The sequence below is a fragment of the Pelodiscus sinensis genome, chromosome 9, assembly GCF_049634645.1.
Source record: "Pelodiscus sinensis isolate JC-2024 chromosome 9, ASM4963464v1, whole genome shotgun sequence".
NCBI classification, from domain to species: Eukaryota; Metazoa; Chordata; order Testudines; family Trionychidae; genus Pelodiscus; species Pelodiscus sinensis.
The window spans coordinates 15964422-15989224 of NC_134719.1; the positions used below are offsets into that span (position 1 = coordinate 15964422).

The 24803-nt window shown below is 39.5% G+C and overlaps 1 protein-coding gene across 13 annotated transcripts in view; it reads left to right on the plus strand.

Annotated features, from left to right (window-relative positions):
* The window catches only part of NFIA (nuclear factor I A), a 502526-nt gene that overhangs the window by 466163 nt on the left and 11560 nt on the right, over positions 1–24803 (plus strand). The gene's annotated exons all lie outside the window — the stretch shown is intronic.

The following is a 24803-nucleotide window of genomic DNA, read 5'->3' on the forward strand; positions in this document are numbered from 1 at the left end:
AAACCAAAGAATCAACAACAATTTAAAGCTCCAGCATCTTGTTTGCAGCCAGCACTGTATTTCACTCCAGTGATATTGGGGTATATATTTGCTCTATAGTTGGGTCAGAAGCTCAAGCAAATATTTTTGTTTTTCCAAGAGAAGGGCAGGATTTAAATGTGCTTTTTCGAAGCTGTATCAAAGTCTTAATATTGATTAAGAAAATAGATGCTGGCAGTTTCTTTGTGGTTAATTTTAGCCAGATGTTGAAAAAAATTAAAGCTATGCTTAATATCACATTGTCCGGGCACAGTATGAAAAAGTGAGGAACTAGAGTTCTGGGACCACAGCTTGTAGTTGAAAATGATTGCATGATTACATTACTATGCTTTTATGTTTTGAACTGACCGTGATGATTTAAAAAGTAATAATTTAGCCAGGGGTGAAGTTTTACTTTTTAATCCCCTTACATACAATATGAAACAGATCTTAGATGTGAATAATTAGGATATAGATGCATAGATTTTACATTTTCAGAACACGCATGAAGACAGAATCCACGTTGTGATGTGATCAACACCTACCCTATCATTGTAATGTAACTGTGTAACTTATTACTGAAAATTGTCCATTTATAAGCCTGTGACCAGATGCCTGTGAGCACAATATGTTTTCTTGCTGTTCCTTTTGTACCATTTGTTAGGCGCTCTAGTTTATAGCTGTGCCGACAGCACAGGTTAAACTACATTGAATCTCAAACCCTTCCTGCATTTAAACAGGGTCACAGAAAGTACACTAGCAGCTGAAAGGGGGTTAACTCTTCAAGTTCTGATTTCCTTCGTTCATTAGTAAAGGGAAGGCTGTGTCCCAGTTTTCAATGTTTGGGCCTCCCTTTTTTGGGCCTCCTGTTTAATCGATATAGAAGGCAAGTTTTCATATGCCTTAACATTTAAATCATAGTATTTCTCCTGTGGTTTTGGAAAAGATCATAATACCCAGAAATACATTGAAGTAAGGAAATAGAAAATTTTTTAAGGTGAACTGTTAAAGTCTTTAAGCATTTGCCCTTTTTTCTTCAGAGCCCAAGAAACTCGAAACTCTTTAGAGAACACTGCGATCGCTTTTCTAAGAGCCTGACCGTACTGATTGGCAGATTTTGTTATATTCCTCTGTGGAACCTATCTGAATCTTTAAGATGTCACACTTGTCTTCATTTTTAAACTAGGCGTTTTGCATTTGTTGTCTGTGAATTTTGAACACTGTAAGTTGTGATTTAAGCCACTGGAAAGTGCTCTGGCCCTATTGTATGTGTGTCTATGTAACGCTGGATAGCAATACCCCAGCATAACTCCAAATTAAAGTAAAACATATCACCGAAGTTACGGAGACTGCCAGTCACTAGCTACAGCTGCATCTTTTGTGCCACTCTACTTCAGGGTACAGCATCATAACCATTATGACCCACTATGGTACTGGATTTATAGTTCACCATAAAAAACAGCTTTGATTTGAAATGATTCATATAGCAGCTCTGAAATAAACCATGTTTTAAATCAGAGAAGTGGGATGAAAATACTGAGAAGTTAGTGGTTAGGGATTTAGTTAACACACTTCTCGTCCAAACAAATCCACATGTTATAATGAAATTTTTGCAGGACATTAGAGCCGTCACTTGGGATATTTCAAAATGCAAAAATAAAAACTAATGAATCTCTAATGTATTGAACACAGTCGGTGTTGCTACTTCCCATCGGGAATTTTACAGTGCATCCTGTATCAGGATAAGGATTGTATGGCCTGATGTTTAGAGGTGCTTACCACCCACAATGCCAAGAGTTCTGTGGAAGAGGTGAACACTCAGTACTTCTGAATGATAAGCTAGTAACTTTAATGTTCCTTTTGGTTCAGTACAACCTTCATGGAAGTTTCAATCCAGATAGAAACTTTGAGAAAAGACAAAACTTTACAGCCGACTTTCCAAAGCAACATGTTTTCTCCACATTTTCCAGCTGTTTAACTGTATCCACACAGTCATCAATCTCAAAGTTGCTACAGAATTGAGCACGTTCACAGTGATATACAAGTGCTATTTAGAGCATATATTTTTTCTTTAAAATATCTTCTGTAATGACTTAAATTTAAGGACATTTGGAAATAATTAGACCAGACCGTTAACAGAAATGACCACTGCTGATTTTTGTATTGGCTGCTAAAAAGGCATGTTGTTGTTTTAGAACAGGAAAAAATAATTCCTACACCAGACCAACAATGTTGTTGTTGTTAGTTTGTCCACTAATTCAATTTCACTGTTATATGAGCCCCTTGGAGATCCAGGTATGTGAAAGTGAATATTTCACCATGGCTATTTCTAGACTGCAGAGTTTTTCCAGGATACCTCCAGGGAACGTGTCTGCTTTTTCAGAACAGTTTCCGAAAAAGCGGACATGTTCTTTAGGCATTCCTGTATTCCTCTCAGTGAGAGGAATAAGGGATATTTTGAAAGAGGAGGTTTTTCTGAAATTAAGCCCCGTGTAGCTAGGCCAAATTTCGGAAAAGCCTCTTCCAAATAAATAAGCGGAAAAAGATACACAAATTGCAATTCACAATTTGCATATCTTTTTCCGATAAAATTCTGCACTATGGACGTAGCCCATCATAGGTTGTTATGGAAATATCTATTGCACCACAGATTTGAGGCAGAAGAGCCAGACATATAACTGGTTTAGCAAGTATTCAGTAAAGGTATGTCTACACATCAAAGTTATTTTGGGATACAAGTCGTATCCCGAAATAACTACCCCCTATCTTCACAAGCCACCCGTTATTTCAAAGTATTTTTTGAAATAACAGACGCACGATTTCGGCATCCTGGTAACCCTCATTTCATGAGGGTTAAGGAATGTCTCAAAATAGCACTTTATTTCGAAATTTGGTGCTGTCTTGACAGCATCAAATTTTGAAATAGCGTATTTTAAAATAAACTCTAAATAAGCTATGCAATTTGTGTAGTGCAAATTGCATATCTTATTTCGTGTTTAGAGTGCAGTGTAGACATAGCCTAAGTGTTCTTGCAGAAGCCCAGAGAGGACTCAAGTTTCAAAATGAAAGTTTTTTATAGTAATTCAAACAATTTTGCTAATCTAGATACACTCCCTCCACTTCCCCATTTGTCACTTTTCTACACCAGCAGCTCACCACAGAATGGTCCCATTTTTAGGATTATTTAAACTAAATTACCATTTGGGCTATTAAAGGAATCACTTGAGTTGATGACAAAATGGCACAGGTGTTGTAACCTTCACTTGATAAATCATTTACTTCAGCTGCCTGACTTGTAAGCAATACAAGGTCTTCAGATTAGCTGCCTTTGCCATATGCAAATCAGAAATGCAGTATGCCTGGGATACATAGTCTACAGTTTCAAAAGCAAGCTGGTCTGGATACCACATGATTAAGTATCAGATACATTTCTTTTGCTGGCATAGTCTTGCAAAAAGAAAAGTGATAGAGGAAATGGAAAGTACCATCACATTAATCAGGGGCTAACCTTCTGGAAGCTACTACATGTGTATAAAACAAATAATGTCTCTCTCTCTTGCTGCAGAAAATAATTCAAGTAAACGCATGAGGTCAGCATAACCAGACTATCTAGTCACACCAAAACCAAACTAGCAGCTTGTTTATTGAGACCAGTATATAAACTTGGGCAAATTATTTTTTAACAAGTGTCAAAGTATAAGGCTGGCTGAAAAAAATATAAGTTATTTTCCATTCTAATTGATTAGGAGCCATATAAATTTAAGTTTTCTACAGCTCCTTGTCCCCAAAACTTTGATTGCCTTGCTAAGTTTCTTCAGCCATCTAAACACACAGCACAGCTCAATAAAGTTGCATTTCCGTTGGCAGATCCAGTTCCTGCACCATGTCACCTCTAGTCCATCTGACCTCCCCTGGCTGAGTGAAGCAGGGCATAGGCCCTGCAGGTAGAACACTAGTAAAGAGCTCTGATACAGCAAACACAGTAGTGTGCTTCACACTCCTAGCAACTTGCCAGAGTTGGTCAAGGAGGGTCAGCTATAGTTTTTGAGAAGACAGAAGGCCAATGCACTGCTTCTTTGCTGGTTTAATAGAAAGAGAAGAGCACCATATTTCCTCTTAAGAAAACTCTTTCAAGAAAGATACCAGTTACATTTAAAATTGCTGCCTGATATCTCCATGCTCTATTTTACATTTGATTCACCTTAGTTAGCTTCCTAATCTTTGTTAACCTAAGAGCAGATACTGACTCAAGAGGAAACCATACCTAGGGCAGAAGGATGCATTGTCCCTGTTTCCTGCACTGCACCATCTAATTCCCAAAGTAGAATCAGACTACAAACATTAACCAAGTTTCTGCTAGATACGTTTCTGCTCTCACTTCTGCTGATATGAATCTAGAGTAACTCCATTAGCTTCCATGAAGTTGCTTTGGACTTTAACTGCTGTAACTGAGAGCAAAATCTATCCTGTTGAATATACATAATAGTCATAGTAGCAGAAAACACACATTTTTATCCACCATGTTTGGTATGGCCAGATGTAAAGGGCTAGAAATGCATGCCAGGACTACCCTTCTCTAAAGATAATTAAACGTGAGGTTTTGCAGGAAAGGGGTTGTATATACTGTACTACAGTAATAAGACATATACCTTCTTTATGTCTTCTCTTATCTTCAGTGTCTTCAGTGTTAGCTGGGAGTACCATTACATTAAAAAAACTTTATTTTATCATTATAAAAATTGTGTACCTTCTGACTCAAGTGCGTATGCAGACCTAACACCATTAGTGCATGATAGCTTTCTTCTTGTTAAGAGACAAAGGAAAGAATATTTGCCACTCCCTGAAAAAACCCGCACTGTCAGCATCTTCAAGCAAAGGCCTTGGAAAAGAAATTCACATTTCACTGTATCTTGTAGGGTGATCTCTGTTAGACAAGCCAGTGCAGCAAATTCCAGAGTAGATGGCTCTCAGGTTCATTCAATCATCGAATGCTAGGGAATGTCGCACAGGTGACCCTAGTGACTTCAGCTGCATGGCAGCTCACTGGGAGCAGAAAGGCAGCCTGTCAGGTTGGTAGGTAAGACCTTAACCATATGGAACTTGATAGAACAAATCTACACCGTGAAATGGACCCAGAGGCATAGAAAGCTTGTCCAGTTCCTGCAGAGCTGTTATTCCTGCAGTAAAAATCACCTGGCTCTTTTGTTTCCAGTTTCCATTGGCAGGATCTGAAAAAAGAAATCATTGCAAAAATGCTTCTCTTAATAAGTAAAACATGTAACTCATGTTGTGAGGAGCTTCACCCTTGTGCCAGTACAGAAAGGGAGACTGGAACTACTAGTCTTTATGTATGGCTGATGTTGATAAAGCTTGTTAGCAACCCTCTTGGGCTCTAATGAGAGATACAAGCTTTCCCCATCACCCCTTTTCTTCTTCTTGCCCCTATTCCCTAGGGCTGTGCATTACCTCAGTAATGTGCATAGCTTCTGCTGGCCCTCCTAGCAGGGAGCCTCAGGTCCCTCCCCAGCTCAGGATTCCTTCGTATTACTGCAAAGTGCTACCAGCTGCGCCACGGCTTTGCTTAACAGAGCAGTTTGTGTTCATAAAAAGTGTAGCAGCAGCTTGTGAATTTTACATTACAAGAGGCACTCTGAGGATACGAAAGGCACTAGGAAAAAATGTCAGTTCTTTTTGTTCCCTAGGTCCTGAGAGGAGCCATCAGTAATTCAAGACTGCCCTGGTTGGACAGCACTGTAGCATTCATAGACTTCTTTGCCTGTTGTTCATATATATTGGGTGACTCTACTCATATCCAAGTTAGTCTTGTCCTGAAGCCCGAAAGTAGGTCTTGTGTTGGCGCACAAAAGGAGATGAGAGAAGCCTAATTTACCAAACTGTTTTTACACCAGTCAGCCCACTGTAGACTCATCAATGGTGGGGAGAGACAGAGGAGGCAGTAGCCCTAGGGCCCAGTGATTCAAAAGGGCCCAGGGCTCCCAGCCACTGCTACTGCAGGAGCAGCAGTACCCAGAGCCCAGACTCATGAAATCACTGCCAGAGCACCAGTCAGTGTGCTCCGGGAGGCGCTGAGAACTGGTTCCCGGGCCCCCCCCCCCCACCGCCTTTTGCTTGAGGCTCCACCCCTTCAGAGAGTGTGAAGTCAGACCCAAGCCCTTCCCCCCCACCCCACACACACACCTTGGCCAGGGGCCCAGCAAGGCTGTCAGCTCCTCTGGCCCAATGAAAGCTGTGTTTGCCACAAAGCAACTTCTGTAGATGCTGGTCCACACGGGTATTGACTACAAAGTGCAACCTTGCTTATAGAGACTGCTTTCTGATTCCACAGAGGGAGGGAAACTCATCTTCCTTTGGCCAAGGCAGGAAGGATGTTGTCCATGTAAGGCTCAGTGTGGCTGCTGTTTGTGATTATACAAATGCTGTGTGGCCAACAAGCCTCCAGTGTCATGTGTGTGTGGGCCTTCACAGAATACTTTATACAAAGGTGATACAAAAGTGACCTTTTACTATGCTGGGGGCCAGTGCTGATGAGGCCAATTCAGTCAGGGTGGATGTGGCCCACTCACAACAATTGATGAGAAGGTGAGAATACCAAAAGAGGGGAAATTGCTTTTTGTAGTGAGGTAGTGTGGACCCAGTGTGAGTGTCGAGTTTGCATATGAACTGCAGCTCTGCAGTTTCATGCAGCAGTCTGGATTTGAAGTTTTTTTGCTCAAGTACGGCAACTTTCAACTCTGTTACTGAGGCCAGGTCTACACTAGACCTGGGAGGTCGAGTTAAGGTACACAGCTCTGAAGAGTACTGGCACTGACCAGAGCCACTCTCCGCATTTGATTTAGCAGGTCTTAACTAGGTCTTTTGCGTAGAGACAGTGCGAATTGGCCAATGTACATGGCAGAGGGGCACTGCTGGCACATAAATAGAGCATGAATTTCATCACTTTCAGCACTCTCCCTGGTCAATTCATCACTCAAAACCCATGTAATGCATAGAGGCACAGACTGGCATTTCACTTTTCAGGGTCCGAACAGGATGCCTCCAGAGAGAAGCACCTGTTACACCGAAAGGATAGAGATTTATGAAGGACAGGTCAGTCTCATCATGTGGCCCTATCTTCAAAGGAGGTATGAGCCAGACCAGTCCAGAAATGCTTGGGTATCTTCCAAGACTGGGGTGGGGAGATATTTTACTGTACCTTTCTTTCTTTCCTCTGCCTCCTTGAATGCCAGGCTTGACAGTACACACCCCTTTGGGTATCTACTACTGCACACTCCACTTCCAATGCCCATGAACCTTATGGATAATTATTTATGACAGACATAAACAAATTTCCCAAACGAAGCCATTCAACGTGATACTTCTCCCCTTTTGCCTCTTCCTTCCATGTATAACAAACAAGATGCTTGTAGGGAAAACACACCCCCTTTTTTTGGGGGGGGAGGCTTTTATGGGTATGACACATACTCCACAGAAGGAGAGAAGGAAGAGAAGTTAAGTGTGTGATATGGGGAGAGCTGGGAAACGTGGACTTATGATGAACGGGATGGGGAGATGTAATTTCTTACCGAATAATTCTCTACAAGCTGTGCAAGCTTTCTTTAGTTAAACAAGTTCTTTAAAAGGAAATAGCTTTATGCATTTTTACTGAAGAGCCTTCACAGTAACAGTGGCCTGCATTCTTCTTCTCCAAGAACCTCTGCAAACAGCCAGTACCACTTTCTGTCTTATGTTCGGCAGGAAACATCCTTTAAAAAAAATCTCATATTTATCCCTGTAAAATGTATTTAATAGCCAGCCATATAAAATGGATTTAAATTGCCTGAAATTGGGGAAAAAACTTGCACTTTGGAGGGATCATTACATGATTCTCTTTTATGGGAATTCTTGCATCTGCCTCTGAACAAGCAGAAGGATACCAGCCAATGTCAGAGACATTAATACTGGATCAGACAGCATTAGTCTGATGGGGCATGACAATTCTTGTGTTCATAGTTGCATGCTATGAACTAGGCATAGAATGCATAGAAAAGGCCCCCAAGGTTTCTAGAACAACTTTTAAAACTAATAAAGGGGTTTTTTTTGCGGGGGGTTGTTTGTTTATTTTTGGGGGGAGGAAGATGGGTGGGAAGGATTGCCATCAAAGCAGTTAGATGATCCAAAAGCATTTAAAGTAATCGGTGCAAAAGAAGTTCCATGCTTCAGAACACACTTTGTGAACATTTGTTTCATCAGACACACAGCTGACATGGTTAACTTTAATGGGGTGATGATCCTTATTGAATTGCAGATTCCTGGGATTGACTGAAATACGACAGGGACTTTGGTAATACCATGTGTGCTGCTCAAACTCTTTCCAAGTCCAAAGTTGCCAATTTTATTAGACACACATGCGCGCACATATCAAACATATAGTCGTAAGGTGAGACTCCTGTTATATCCCTTTTATAGCTTTCATTTGTCTTAGCTGATTTCCTGCCCACCTCCAGCCCCCATAGCAGATAATGGTGCATTGGATTAGTCTGCCTGACTGCTGCATCAGGTCCCACATCGATTTATTGACTCTGTCAGAGTGGCTACTACAGTAATTGTTACAAGAGCAGAATAGAAAGCAAGAACATATCCACATAAAAAATAAAAATGATGTTTTGTTGTTTTCCCCCCTTTTTTTGCCCTATAGATCTTTATGTGTTTACACAGCACAGAGCACTGTACTTAAGCTAATCAGTTCATTCTACATTATTAATTGTGACAATTAGGGTGCTCCATGAAAGGAAGCATATTATGAAACACTGATCTCATTCCAGTGGTGTCGACTTGAGCAAGTTTCTGTTACTTCCTTTATTTCATGACTGCTTTAGGGTACAACTAAACCATAGGGTACGTCTAGACTTCAGGCTTCTTTCGAAAGAAGCTTTTCTGGAAGAGATCTTCTGAAAAAACTTCTTCTGAAAGAGAGCATCCACACTGCCAAAGCGCACTGAAAAAGTGATCTTTTTCGAAAGATAGCGTCTACACTGAATGGACGCTATCTCGCATTTAAGGTGTGATTACTATGGACGGAGTGGCCACCAGGGCATCTGTGCTTTCTCCTCTTTCCTCTTCTTTTGAAAGAACTCCCTCTTCCCCATCCACACACACCTTTTTCCGAAAGAGCTCTTTCAGAAAAGGCATTTTTCCTCATAGAATGAGGTTTACCAATGTCGGAAAAGCTCCTCTGTTCTTTCGATTTTCTTTCGAAAGAACGCAATTGCAGTGTGGATGTAAGTGAAGTTTTTTTCAGAAAAACCTCAATTTTTCCGAAAAAAAAACACTGAGGTCTTGACGCACCCTTAGTTGCTTGATTGAAAATATGCTATAGTACAGTTGATTTGGGAATGAAGCTGAGAGGAACACCCTAGACAAGAAAGAAGAGAGGTCTTCAGAATATTCTAAATCCTTGGCCAGAATTCACTGTGACTGTGTAATAGGAACAATGATATGCCTAACCTGATTTCTGTAAAATACATTTTGTTAATAGTGTTTTAAGATCTGCTGTTTAGTAAGTGATTGGGATTTACAAAGAAGGCTAATGGAGGCCTTTAAAATGTATCCACAGAATGTGTGCATACCATGTCATTAAAAAGACACCTACCGATTTTTTACAAGGGTTTTGGAAATGACTGCCTTTGAGACATTTCATGGTGGTTCAGCTTTCACAGTTGATACCTATATATGCTCTATAAATTCCTCAGTCTGACAAAACTAAATAGGTGTCACTTATCACCTGGATGGAAAAGGTCAATACTTAAATACATGACTTATCCTTTTGTTGGCATGTTAACAATTTTGCCATCTGCTGTATATATATTTTAGTTTCTCCCCGCTAAAGATTCTACAGTCAAGAATTAGGACCACATATACAGTAAAGTTCAAAACATAAAGGCCATGATCCCTACCACATTCTCAATTAACATGTTAACTTCACAAAAAATATTATTAATGCAACTGTCATCTTTTGTTAGTAGTCTCAACAAAGAAGGCAAGTGCTGAGGTAGATACCTCTACAGGTAGATTCTCTGCCCTTAACAATCAAGATAGTATTCTATAGGAATGGACCAAAACAATACTTTAATGTGTATTCTATAAACATAAGCCAGGCACCATGGTGAGACAGTACATTTTTCATCTCCCAAACCTTTCTTCTTCACTGGCAAGAGTACCAGATTATTCCAGGTTAATGTAAAGAGGGTACAGAAAGGAGGAGGAGGCAGTAGCTGGGAGCACTAAACAAGTTTTAGGCATGTTCCATGTCTGTGTCTGATAGTGATGCCTGCAAACTTAAAAACATTTTGTAATGCACATATTCAGCATTCATTTTAAATGGTCCTAACTAGGTTAATTCAACTAGTTAAGTCATAACTAGGTTCTACTCAGGATGAACTTCTCAAATCTTGCCATGTTTCAGCTTTCAAACTATAGGGCTACGTCTAGACTGGCATGATTTTCCACAAATGCTTTTAACGGAAAAGTTTTTCCGTTAAAAGCACTTGCAGAAAAGAGTGTCTAGATTGGCACAGACGCTTTTCCACAAAAGCCATTTTTCGCGATCGGGGCTTTTTTGCGGAAAACAAATCTCTGCTGTCTACACTGGCCCTTTTGCGCAAAAGTTTTTTGGAAAAAGACTTTTGCCCGAACGGGAGCAGCATAGTATTTCTGCAAAAGCACTGACAATCTTACATGAGATTGTCAGTGCTTTTGTGGAAATTCAAGCTGCCAGTGTAGACAGCTGGCAAGTTTTTCCACAAAAGCATCTGCTTTTGCAGAAAAACTTGCCAGTCTAGACGCAGCCTAGCTGTTTTTGATGTAGTCAGATCAAAAAAGTATAGTTAATTTTTTTAAAATAAAAATGTCTTTATTTCATTATCACCTAACTCAGAATCACCTGAAGAAATTTTCCTCAAACTAAAAAATTCCCTATTGTACAGAGACAACTCTTGTACAGGTTAAAAAATTATCAAAAAATGTGAATTTGAAGGAAAATTCTGATCATGAGAACAAAAAGGGCTATAACTGAAAACATTTTGTAACCTTAAATTTTTAATATATAATATGAATATTATTAATATCCAAAATTTAAGATCCATGTAAAACTAGAAGTGTAAAATCTTCAGATATTATTTTTCATGAAAAAGCTGTGACACTGTTCATTGAATGCCAGTGTTCTAGAATGTTGTTTTGTTTGTTACATACAATAAATGGAAATTACTTCATCCATCAGCGAAATGAAGCCCCTGTACACAAAGTTTCATGTATTATTCTGTACTTTGAGTTAGCTGCTACGCTGTAAATAAGACAGAAGAGCAAAATGTCATACATAAGAAGCAGTGCATAAAGTTAGGTATTTATGTCCCCAATTTGCATGCACAGTATTTTTTCTGTCTTATTTGCATGCTAATTTGGCCTATGGTTTGTAAAATTTATATAAGGCCCTTTGTGATCTTTTGGGTTAAAGGTCGCTATATAAATTAAGCTATTGGGCTCTTCCCTTCATTGAAGCCAATGTGAGTAGAACCTGGAATAGATGCATCTGCAGGTATTAGTTTAGTTAACAGCTATACAATATTCCTTAATTTTTTTAAAAAAAATCTGTGATTATATTCTGTTTATGAACAGTTGTGTGAAGCAGACTGGATAACTTTCTTCTTTCACAGTGAAGTTAAGAAAAAGATTAAAATTCCCATTTTCTTTGCAGGCAAAGACTGAGAGTGTAGCTCTACTATGAAAAGTGTCTCTGTGAAAATTGCATCATGGGGCTGTCCACATTTATTATCTCTTAGTGATCCGAAAGAAAATGTATCCACCTTATAAGTACAGAGATGTTTTATTCTAATTTACCAGACTTGTAAGCTCAAACTGATGTCTGCAAATCAAGCTATGTTCTTTCTGGTTCATCCAAAAAAATAAAGATTCTGCAGGCAACATTCTTTCCTCACTAATACCTCTGCAGTTCCATTGTCTTACAGTTCTGCATTTTGTGTCACCTATGTAATGCCATTGTCTCCAGTTGGGACTACAGTAAACTTCCAATAATCTAGAACCTTTGGGACCTAGGTGGTGCCGGATTATCAAATATGCCGGACTATCAGGAGGTACTATAAGATGGGGATACTATGTACGGTAGTGTGCAGCACTGGCTAATCACTTAAACTATTAATTCAATAACTTAAAACATTTAATATAGCACTTTATTTGCTTTTCACAAAAATTATATACTTCAACACTAATACAGTCTGTAAATTATTCACTTACACACTCACTAGGCTCTTGCCATTTTGATGCCAGATTATTGGGAGTGCCGTACAATTGTCTGTAGGACTATTGGAGTTTTACTGTATATGCTATTGCGTTGATGTTGCAAGAGCCCGAATAGCATCCAGTGCATTCTCCCATGACACTGTTAGCTTTTGCAGGACTACAAGGGTAACAGCAGTAAACATTTAAAATAAGGCGCTATGAATCCAAATATAACTGAGGAGCTTGCTTATTGAGTACAAAGTGCTATTATCCCAGCGAGGCTTTTCATGGTAGAGCAGCGCATGCTGTGATTCATAAAACAGCAAAGAGGTATCTCTGATTTAAAGTTCAGCATTTACAGGAGTAATTTTTTTCAATTTTCTCTGCCATTATTAAATAAATTGAGATAGTTTAATTAGTTATTACTAAACTTGTTAATTAATATTAATTCATTTTCCCTGCTTTATTACACAAATAGTATGAAATTGTGATAATGAATCTGGAAACTGACATATTTTATCCTTCAGGGTACTTCTACACAGGACACTTATTTCAAAATAATCTATTTCAGATTTTTTTTCCCTCAGATATATTTCAAAATAGCGCGTCTACACTACAGGAAAGCCTCAAAATTAGTCCGAGACAGGCTTCCCTAATGTGGATATGCTACCTTGAAATAATGCAATCGCTGTGTAGATGCACCCTTAATAACTTGAAATCTACCACTAGTTTTATTGACACGTCATAATATGTTTGAAAATCACTTACCGTGGGCCAGAACTCTAGCGCCTTTAGTCAGCCATACCCAATACAGTATTTCTTTGTTCAAAGACTGGGGTGATGTACTGAATGTCTTTCATATTCTTGTAGGGTACATCTATACTAGCCCCCTAGTTCGAACTAGGGAGGCTAATGAGGGTGACCGAAATTGCTAATGAAGCACAGGATTTAAATATTAAATGATTAGCATATTCCTGGCTGGTTGCCATTTTGGAAACTGACTAGCCCGAAGTAACCTCGTGGAATGAGGTTTAACAGTTAATTCGAACTAAGGGTTTTATCTCGGAATTCCGCTTCTCTGCCACGTGTAGACACGGGCAGTTACTTAGGGCTAGTCAGTTTCCAAAATGGCAACCAGCTGGGAATATACTAATAAAGTGCGGGATATTTAAATCCTGCGCTTCATTAGCAATTTCGGTCGCCCTCATTAGCCTCTCTAGTTCGAACTAGGGGGCTAGTGTAGGCATACCCTCATAGAAAAGTCCCTACCTCTTCATCCTTAGTGTAGTTTTTTTCTGCATTTTAGTCACCAAGATCCTGTATCATTGTGACCTTTGTTGGCCAGTGAGAGCTGCATTGGCCTTTATTTGGCTATGTCAAGCTGGGTCAGATGGTTGCTGCAGTGTAATATGAGATGTTCCTTTCTTCGTCCCTCCTGAGTAGGTTGCCACTGCTTTTCAGGAGACTTAGGGAGCAAAACACTGATCACAGGAATTAAACCTGGTTATTTTGCTTGGCCTTGCACTTTCCTCAGAATAGTTTGTTCAGTTTGGTATTGCATTCTGGGTTGGCATCTAGACTAATAAGTGTTTGTGTCACCATCTGTCCTGAAACTCTGAGTGCCTTAAATGCTCTGCTGCTGTGGTTCACAGCCTGGACACCGCCAGCCAGCAGATAAGCATGCATGTCACATTGTGAGTGCCTGCGAGTCTGCATTCCTGAATCAGCAGCTCTGACTCCAGCAGATTTCCTATAGCACAATGGCAGTTCTTTGGCTTCCACCAGCCTTGGTTACTACTTGCAGGGTCACCCCAACAACCCCTGCCATGAAATTCCTCAAAAAGTCTGTCTGGCAGTATCCCTCCCTCTCCTGGATTACTCAGGGCATGTCTACACAGCAGGACTGAAGCCAAAATAAGCTATGCAACTTGAGCTATGTCAATCATGTAGTTGAAGTCAAAATAGCTTATTTTGACTTTTGGCACTGTCTACACATCAGGAAGTCCAAGTTAGAGCACTCTCCCTCCGACTTCCCTTATTCCTCATAAAAATGATCGTTACAGGAGTCGGAGTAAGAAGTCCTCCACCTTGACATTATTTTTACATTATGTACAAATAACTGCTTGCTGGGTAGACACAGACGATGTTATTCTGAAATAACGCTGCTGTGTAGACATTGCCTCAGAGAAATAATAAATTTGTTTGTGCTATTAAAGAGACACCTCATGTTACAGCTTATTATCTTAATTGGGATGAATACATCCTTCAAGAATAGTAATGAGTTAGTTTATAGTAAAATAAAACAAAGTTATTAACAGTAAGAAATAGACTATGTGATGCCAAGTGAAAGAAATTAAAAATCAAGATGATTACGAGCAAATAAAAGTAAAATATGAACTTTAAAGTCTTAAACTTAATCTAGTACGGTACAGGCTTTGTTCAATATGATTTTTACCAATCTTACTTCTTACTTCCATGGCTAACTTTCTCTCTATTGAGACCTTCCACAGAAGTACAAGGTGCTGGCTTCCTTATCTTCCTAAGGTGAAGGATCTTTGCCTAAGCAGATTTCTCACCTGTATTCAGTTTCCAGAGACTTTAGTCCCTTGTTTGAAAGTCCCATCTCTTTTTAAGCTTGCAAGAGCTCTTTTGCCTTGTGTCTGTTTAGTGATGGACACCAAATATGGCCTTGCTTCAAAGGGCAGGATGACATGCTAGTCTTCCCTTCCTATGATCTGCTCATTCCCCACCTTATTTCTATGTAAATGGAGCTTCTAGTAGGGTCATATCTTGTGTAATTTCATTGGAGATGTGAAAATCCCTCTTGCCTCAGGAAAATCTAATTCTCTTTTTGTTTATTCATTAAAACATAGTATCCATAATTCCTTATATAGTGTCAGTGCATATATTTCACAATGATATTAATCACTGGTGTGTCTTAGGTTTTCTTAAAACCTCATTTGATGCACTTTTATAATGCAGTATCATTATACATTTGAATCCCAAAAAAGAGTCCTACAAAAAGTGGAAACAAGGTCAAATTATGAAGGATAAATATAAACAAATACTGCAAACATGTACAAACAAAATTAGAAAGGCCAAGACACAAAATGAGATGAAGCTAGCTTGAGACATAATGGGTATTAAGAAAACATCCAACTAATGCATTAGAAACAAAAGAAAGACCAAGGATAAAATAGGTCTACCAGTCAATGAGGGGCAAAGACAATAAAAGAAAATGAAAACGACAGAAGTCTTAAATGACTTTTTTAGTTACAGTTTTCACCAAAAAGGTAAACGGCAATCAGACATCTAACTTAGTGAACACATGTGAAAATGAGTTAGGATCTGATGAAAAGAATGAGTTTTGATACTATTTTGAATGACTTCATGAAAAAACTAGGAAATTATAGCCCTGATGAAGCTACGATAATTTGGTGCATAACTGGTTAGAAAACTTCCCCTGAGAATAGTTGTTAGTGATTCACAGTCATGCTGGAAGGACATATCAAGTGGGGTCCTGCAGGGATCAGTCTTGGATCTGGTTCTGTTCAATATCTTCATCGATGATTTAGATAATGGCATAAAAAGTACATTATAAAGTTTGTGGACACTACCAAGCTGGGAAGGTTTTCAAGTGCTTTTGAGTGTAGGATTAAAATTTGAAATGATCTGGAGAAAAGTATACAGGATGAAATTCAATAAAGACAAATGCAAAATATTCCATTATGGAATGAACAATCAATTGCACACATACAAAATGGAAATGACTGCCTAGGAAGGAGTGGTCTAGAAAGGAATCTGGGGGTTATAGTAGCACACAAGCTAACAATGAGTCAACAGTGTAACACTGTTGAAAGAAAGAAAGAAAGAAAGAAAGAAAGAAAGAAAGAAAGAAAGAAAGAAAGAAAGAAAGAAAGAAAGAAAGAAAGAAAGAAAGAAAGAAAGAAAGAAAATTCTAGGATGTATTAGCAGGAAAGTTGTAAACAAGACACGAGGGCTGTGTGTACATTGGCACCCCTTTCCGGAAAAGGGATGCTAATGAGACCAGTCGGAATTGCATATGCCGCGGGGGATTTAAATATCCTCCGTGGCATTTGCATGAACATGGCTGCTGCTTTTTTCCGGCTCGGGGTTTTCCCGGAGAAAAGTGCCAGTCTAGACAGGATCTTGTGGAAAATAAACCCTTTTCCAGAAGATCCCTTATTCCTACTTTCAAGGGATATTTCAATAAGGGATCTTCCGGAAAAAGGCTTATTTTCCGCAAGATCCCGTCTAGACTGGAGCTTTTCTCCAGCAAAACCCTGAGCTGGAAAAAAGTGGCAGCCATGTTCATGCAAATGCCGCAGGGGATATTTAAATCCCCCGCGGCATTTGCAATTCCGACTGGTCTCATTAGCATCCCTTTTCCGGAAAAGAGTGCCAATGTAGACACAGCCAAGAAGTAAATCTACCATGCTACTTTGCACTGGTAAGGCTTAAGATGAAGTACTGTGTCCAGTTTTGGGCACCACATTTCAGGAATTGATGTGGACAAATTGGAGAAAGTCCAGAAAAGAGCAACAAAAATTATTAAAGGCCTAAAAAATATAACCTCTGAGGAAAGACTGAAAGAATAGTGTTTGTTTAATCTGGAGAAGAGAAGACTGAGGGGGAACTTGTACATAAAACGAATGGTCTTGTTGTTGTGTAGTCCTGCTTGAGTGTAGGAGTTTAGACTACATGACCTAGTAAACTCCCTTCCAGTCCTGCACTTCTGTGATTCTATATACAATCAATTGATTCAATTGTTTATCATTTGAGGTTCGGCTGCTCTTTCCCCACACCTGTCTTTATAGACTCAATAAACTTTTGCAAGATATTATTTGAAAAGTAAAATCCAGACCTATCTTTTCTCTCCTGCTGGGATAAAGATGCCATGGTATCTCTTCCCCACTTATTAGCTTTATGGCTTTGTTTGTCTCTGCCTACAACCATGTTAATCAGAGAAGCAAACATATTCACTTGAATAGGGCAGACTTGTTTATTAACTCATCCTGCCAAGCGTGGCTTAAAAACATTTTTGGATATAATTCCATCTTATTTCCATAACTCTGACTGGACACCCCATATGTACATCACACAAGTAAATTAATAATCAGGGAGTTACTAGTTTTCCAATGATCTATGAACACATTGCCTATTAGATACAGATTATGACATAAATGTAGACAGAACTGGTTAGACATGCAAAAATTGACACTGATAAGATCCTGGCCCTCTGGCATGGGGATGCACTTAGGATCACAAAAGTGCATCATGAAAAATGCAGACATGAAAAGATCTTGCAGCAAAGAGGGCTTTTGTTCAGTCGATGGCCCTCTTGTGTCTTTCCCTCATTCTGCCGTAACTGTTGATGAACCAATTCACAATCTCCCTGATTCAGAAGTAGTTTCATTTGTAAATAAAACTTCATATTTAGGCTACCATGGCCAAAACCAAACTCCATATTTTCTCTCAGTCCCATGTTCCCATCATTCTTTATCACTATTGGCAACTTCACCATCCTCCCTGTTGCTCAGGCCAATTACTTTATGGTCACTTTCGTCTCCTGTTTCTCCCTTGTCTAGCACACCCACGCCATGTCAAAATGCAGGAACTTTTTGCTCCTTAACATTTCTTAACATCCAACTTTTTTTTCTTTCCACACTTCAAAAATAGTTATCCCATCGCTTGATTGCTTTAACCTCCCTGCCCCAGACTCCCTGACACCAATATTCTCCATCTGCCAGTCCTTATAAAACAATATGGCTAAGATCATCTCACCTGCCTGTCACAGTCACTCCTTTCTGAGTCTGACCACTGGCTTCCCTTTTCCTACTGCATCAAGTTTAAAGTTGGTGTCCTTACTTTCAAAACCATTCATGACTCTGTTCTTCCTTGTTTATCTGCTCTGCCTCTTATTGTGATGTCCATGCCTCTTTTGCTCTCAGCCATGCCAACCAGGACTGCTCATTTGTCTGCTTTTCCAACAACCATCTTTATGCTCTCAGCCATGTTACCCTTACACACATAGCTCATTTTTTAAGTAGTCTACAAGCCCGCTCCTTCATATCCTCCTTCAGGACTCATATGACCTCTCGAGATCCCTTCCAGTCCTAGTATTCTATGATTCTATGATATCTGCTCTGATGCCTGCAAGAAATCAAGTAATTCCTAGATACAGAGAAAAAAAAATCCTAATACTTTAACAATTTGGTTGTGCACACAAGTAGATGATGTAACTGTGAGATTGTAATCTTCTCAGGACATATGCCATGTCTTTCTATGTGTTTGTACAGCACCTTGTAGAGTGAGGCCCTGGTCTTGATGAGGGTTTGAGGATATTACTGCAGTATAAATATTTTAAAGTTGTGGAGTTCAATCATCAGACATAAGTGTCGTCTCCCTCCCCACCGTGCTCTCTCTCTCTCTCTCAATCACATACACTAAACACACATACACCATTCATGTAGAGAGTAAACACTATGGCTATGGTGGGTTATTGCGCAAGTACGGCTGTTCTTGCGCAAGAATCCGCAGAGCGTCTACACTGCCCACCTGCTCTTGCGCAAGTAAATTTACAGTACGGTGTGATAAGAGAGGGCTCCTTGCACAAGAGTTACACTCTTTTTTATCAGATGTGAGCCCTCTTGCGCAAGAGCTCCTGCGCAAGAGGGCAGTGTGGACGCTTGTCAGGGATTTCTTGCGCAAGAAATCCCTATGGCTAAAATGGCCATCAGAGCTTTCTTGCGCAAGAGAGCGTCCACACTGCCATGGGAGCTCTTGCGCAAAAGAACCCTTGCGCAAGATGTTCTTGCTCAAGAAGCCGCCAGTGTAGTCATAGCCTAAAGGTTTTTTAGAGGGATTTGAGTCGTGCTGATTTTAATAGGCATTCAGGAGGTTGCCCTTCCTTCCAAGTTAAACTACAAGGTTTGCGGGGGGGGGGGAGTTTCCAGGTACTGCAGTTGGGTTCCTATAAACTGTCTCTTATATGACATGTTCCCTATACTCCAGAAGATGGGCATTAACTAGTCTTTCTCCTCAGTACTGTCAAAGCCAAAAGGCTGATGAGTCTTTGTAGCGATTTGCAGTCAGGCAGAGAGTAGCCAGCTCCCTCAGACACCTCTGGACCAGTAATATAATCTCATTCTCCATCATTACTCCTTGTTGGCACTGAACTGAGGAGCAAGAGTCCCAGAGAGGAGGATGTGTGTGTGTTTCCAGCCAGGCCACAAATGTAACTTTGGGTGGCCCTGACTGGAGTTTGGTTTTTCATTGTTGTTTGTGTTGTGGTTGTTTTGTGTGTGTGTTTTCCTCTAATAGTCCTAAAGCAATAAAAGTTTAGGTAAATTACGGATTTTAAGGATTTCATTCCTATAGTCCCGATACAAGCAAAATTCCTCATACTGCAATGGGATCTTTACATGTCTCAGATCTGCAGGGGCTAGCTTAAATTGAATAAAACTGTGAGTACAGTATAGGGGGCTTGGTAACAAAGAATTTTGCAAAAACAACAAGAGCAGGGAGCACAATGAAGAGCAGCAAGGGTTACAGTGTGTTTGAAAGTCCATGCTGGCTGTTAGAACACTGAACTTCTCGAATAAATTATGTCCCTTTAAAAAGTAATACTTTAACTGTAGATCTATACAGTGATAATTAAGAAGATATTGTTCTTCTTTCCCTCCCTCCTTCCCTCTCTCTGCAGCAGTTCTGTGGAAACTTTTAATACTGCGGCTTGAAACTTGGGCCTCTAGGTCTGAAATGCCTGAGAAAGCACTGCAGGCTCTAACTGTAAAACATTCCTTCGGTGGGCCCTGGAAACAGAGCGAGCTAAGGCAAGAGAGGTTCAGAGAGATCACATGTAAATGAGGGCTGGCTATAGACTCCCGAGGAGCGTGTTATTTAGTTTAAACCTGAACTTGAACTTGTGAATGTGTTCCTGTAGAAGTGGACAGAAAGCATTACTCTGTATAACAGGAAAACATCTTACTGATAGCACAGTACCAGCACTAAGAGATGGGAGGAGAGGGGAGAAATAGCTGTCCATCCTAAACTTTCCTGCATATTTAATTTTACATAGAGTGCAAAGTGACTTGGAAAGATATTCCTGCTACATAAAATTGGAAGAAGATTACAGGACTTCTGTACTATAATATATAAGAGGCTGTTTAGTAATTTTAAGGGGGAAAACAAATATATTTTACTAAGAAGCTGATAAATTCATAATGCTCTTAGAACCAGGAATTTTCTGAGCATTATATTGAAATATTATAAAATCATATATTGTGTTTCCTAATGACTATATATAGATACCACTTCTTTGTGAGTTGATCTATATTGATCTGGGTAGATGTAAATCTATTTCATAGCAAAAATGTTAACTACAAGTTGAACCTTTCTAATCCAGCACACTCTGGTACGGCAACCAGAGTCCAGCACAACTTGTGGTCCAGCATGATTTTGTTAGCCTGATGTACACTTATTATGAATGTGGCCAAGTTTCCCACAGTCCATAAAGATTGTTTACGGACACAAGTCGTTTACAGACACAAGTCCTGTCTCTCAGTATTCTGTGTGGTTATTTAGCTCCAATTTAGCCCTAAATGTCTTCTAGGAGCCCAATAAGCAGTGAAAGTGTTGATAATGCTGCTAGACAATATTGACCTCCTGTGGATCAGCAAATTCTTTGATTGGGCACTGCTGAGGTTCGGAGGGTGCCAGACTAGTGAGGTTCAATGTTTACTGTTCTCCTTCGGTAAATTGCCATTGTACTTTTGTAGAAGAAGACTTGGGTGAAAGGCTGAAATCGTTTAAAAAGATGTTTCCAGTATTGTCAAAGCCAACAGGTTGAGTCTTCGTAGCAACTTGCAGGCAGGCAGAGAGTTGCCAGTCTCTTCGACATCTCCCTGTACGCTCTCCTGGGCTCAGTAATATAATCTCATTCTCCATCATTGCTCCCAGGTGGCAATAGTCCCAGAGGCCCAAAAGTCTGTGTGTGTGTGTGTGTGTGTGTGTGTGTGTGTGTGTGTGTGTGTGTGTGTGTGTGTACATGTGCTAAACACACATTTACATTTTAATCCAATATTTGTAATTATGTTCACTTATTTACTACAATCTGTGTTGTTGATTTTTGGTTTCCCTTGCAACAGATGATATTTGTAAAATAAAAGTGTAACTCATGGAGTATAGGGTTGTTGGCATCTTCAACACAAGGTGCAGTTGACACCATCTACAGGTCCCATCATGCACTGTTTCTGTTCAGTTCAAGGGGAATGTTGCTTACTCTCTATTGAATATTACTCTCTATGAGCCAAATTATGTTAAAGATGAGGGCAGCTGCAGGCCACTTTATAGAACCTTGCAGGCTATATTTGTCTGGTGAGTCATCCTAGGCTATTTGAAATCCTGGCCCATTTCTGAGTACAACTGAACCATTTTTAGTTGTCAAATCTGTGTTTTCAATGAAAGTTTGAATTGGATGGATGGATGAAAAAACAGCTTATTTTTGGCAATAATGCAGTATATATCCACAAAGAGGGTCTTTTGGTATAAGAAATTCCAGGATTTGCTTTAGTATAGTTTTTATGTGACTGTATATAAAGATGACAGAGCAATGCAGTGTGGCATGGTTAGAATCCCTTTCCATGTGCCTGATTTATCATTGCAGAAGCCACACTCAACAGCTGGCTTGGCTTTATGTGTTGTATTTTAGATTAGGGATGTCTGGCAGATTTCAGATGACTTTAGCCTGGACTGTTTGGAATATTACAAAATAATTTTTTAAAATGTGTTTAAAGTTTCCTCAAATGTCTTAGCTGTGCCACCGCCATTAGCAAGTCTGTTTGTATTCCAGTCAGAAAAGTTTATGGTAGCAACAAATATCAGAGAACCCACTGGAAGTCTCTGAAAGATCTCAGCTCGCCTTAATCCCCTTCCTGTACCTCAGATCTCAAGTAACTTTCATACTGTGGGCTCACTTTAATGGATAGAATCTATTTTTCATGAAAAAGCAGGAAGTAAGCTGTCTTTCGTAAAAAGATTTACAAAATGTAATCATTGTTGAAATATTCTCTTTGAACTGCCTTGTCCGCAGGGGTGTCTGGCTCCCACTACCCCCGTTTCTTTAGAACACCCTTACAAGTTCTTCTAGTAGATCAGGTACACTGGTGGTTGAGTTCTTTGATGTCTTGAATGAATGAAAGAAAAGCATAATAAAAGAGAGCTGTTGATCAAGCATAAAATACTCTTTAAGCTGACAGAATGGCAGAGTTAACACATTCTAAGCTGCTTTTAGTTTTCTCCTTTTTTCCCTTACATTTTCCTGTGCTTTGTGTACAGTGGGGGTTTTTATTTTTTTTAAAGTCTCTGATCTATGTAGTTAGCCGCCCGCTAACAAAAACCAAAATAGGATTCTCTCTCTCTTTCTCTCTCTGTCCTCTCTCACTTTCTCACTCTTGTCTTATTTGCTTGACTACTTTTTTTTCTTCTTCCTTTCCCTTGTTTTCCCCCCTATAAACTAGGTTATGATTTAGCATTGCCGTGGCCAGCTTTCACTGTTTGATATGAAACGTAGAAGATCTGCTTTGCCTATTTCAGAGTCAACTTGGTAATAAATAAAAGGGCTCATTCTCTTAACTTTTTAGAAATGAGGCAAAATTCAAACTTCTCTGCTTCTCAAAATGTTACCAACATAAAATAAAACAAACCCCTTGCCTTGAAAAGCAAAACTAAAACTATAATAAAATGTATGGTGTAGTCACTTTGTTTTAGAGTCAAGAAAAAGGGAAAGTTTTCTTCTCATAGATCTCATTTAGATCTTAAGTTACCATACATAATTTATACATCATATTCAAAGTGCCTGGTCTGCTTGCTGGATTACATTTCAAACGTTTGCCATTGATAAGTCTTTACTGTATTATATTCAGACTAAATGTGAATGTCACAGTTCAGTCAACCTTTAATCCACTCTTCTTCAGGTTTGGAAAGCAGGGGGTCTATAGCTCAGAACATTGTTTTATGCTTAAGAAACATCTGGAGCCAGCTGGGATACTCACGGAAATAGTCAGATGTCTGGAACAGCAGCAACAGTTACTGCATTAGTGTGTTTGTAAAAAGTTTTTGGAGGGGCTAGGGTGACTTTAGAGGTGTAAAAACACTAGTTATTCACAACTTGAGGCTTCAACCCAAGCAGAACTTTTAACTGAAGTAAGTTTGTTAGTCCCAAGGTACTAGTGGTTTGGACTCCTATACATTTTTAGTAGTCAGCAACCAGAAGCCCACATTACAGAATCATTGCACATAATTCAATCCAGTTTGCCACAATTGGCATTCTCACAAAAGTTATTGGACACAGAACTACTGTACACCTCGCCTAGAGAGTTATACCCCTCCAGGGAGGAATTTTATCTTTTTGAGCCTGTGCAAACATGCTCGTACTGGCGGGTGGCCTATACTGTACTTAGACTTTGGACAATTAGAAGATTCACTCTGTTTTATTTCTCTTTGGGGATGGCCAGCTTAATGCTTCTGTCCCTTCTGGTATTTAGTTTTGGAAAATGTAATCACTAAATAATTAATCCGAGCACTAAAAAAAATAATTTCCACGGACACGTAAAATGACCTCAAAATGTCTATAATATTGACCTGTCAGTTTAGACGTAGTGGGTCTCCTAATGCTGGAGGAAACCCTGTTGAAACCAGTGGGCCAAATCCAGGCCTGGTACAAAGCAGGTACTTCACCATTATACTCTTTTATAGAGAATTTACATGGAATAGCTATTTACATGGAATGCTGCTCACCTTAGTCACTCAAATGGGCCCTTTGAATTTTCATTGACTGTCTAATTTTGGCCCTGTTAATTTGAAATGCCCTACCATAAATGAGGGTGTTACTGGGAGTTTTAAATTAATGCTAGATAATCACTAAAACTAGTGCCCTATGGTGAATTTTCACAACTGTTTGACATTTGTGGCTAAGATTCAGTATGGCTACCCAAAGAGCCTCCCCGTTAGTGGACAAGTTATATGGTTATAGTTTTCATTTATGCTATTTCAGTGCCAGCTAGACGTCTGCCCCCGACCCCACATATTCCCACCAGCACAGCTCTTTCAGTGGGAGCTACAGCAGCAATCACGTTGGTTAAAATATCCATGCTTGCTTTCACCACCACTAAACTGCCACCAGTGGAGCAGTACTGTGGAAATTTTTAAAAATTGGTCTACTGTGGACAAGGCTTTAGATATAAACGAATTATGCTAAGAAAAATCTGTGTGGAGCATGCCAGAGATTTAAATGTGTGAATGTCCTCAAATAACCTACATAGCCTAGAGAAGTTTCAGCCAACTGTCACACCCAGTTCTGGATTCCACATTAACCACCTCCTTCCGCAGCGTTAAACTTTGCCCTTAAGGACTTTTGTTTAACTTTTTAATTTGAAAAACAGATACTGCTGCTTTACAGCCTCCACTTTTTT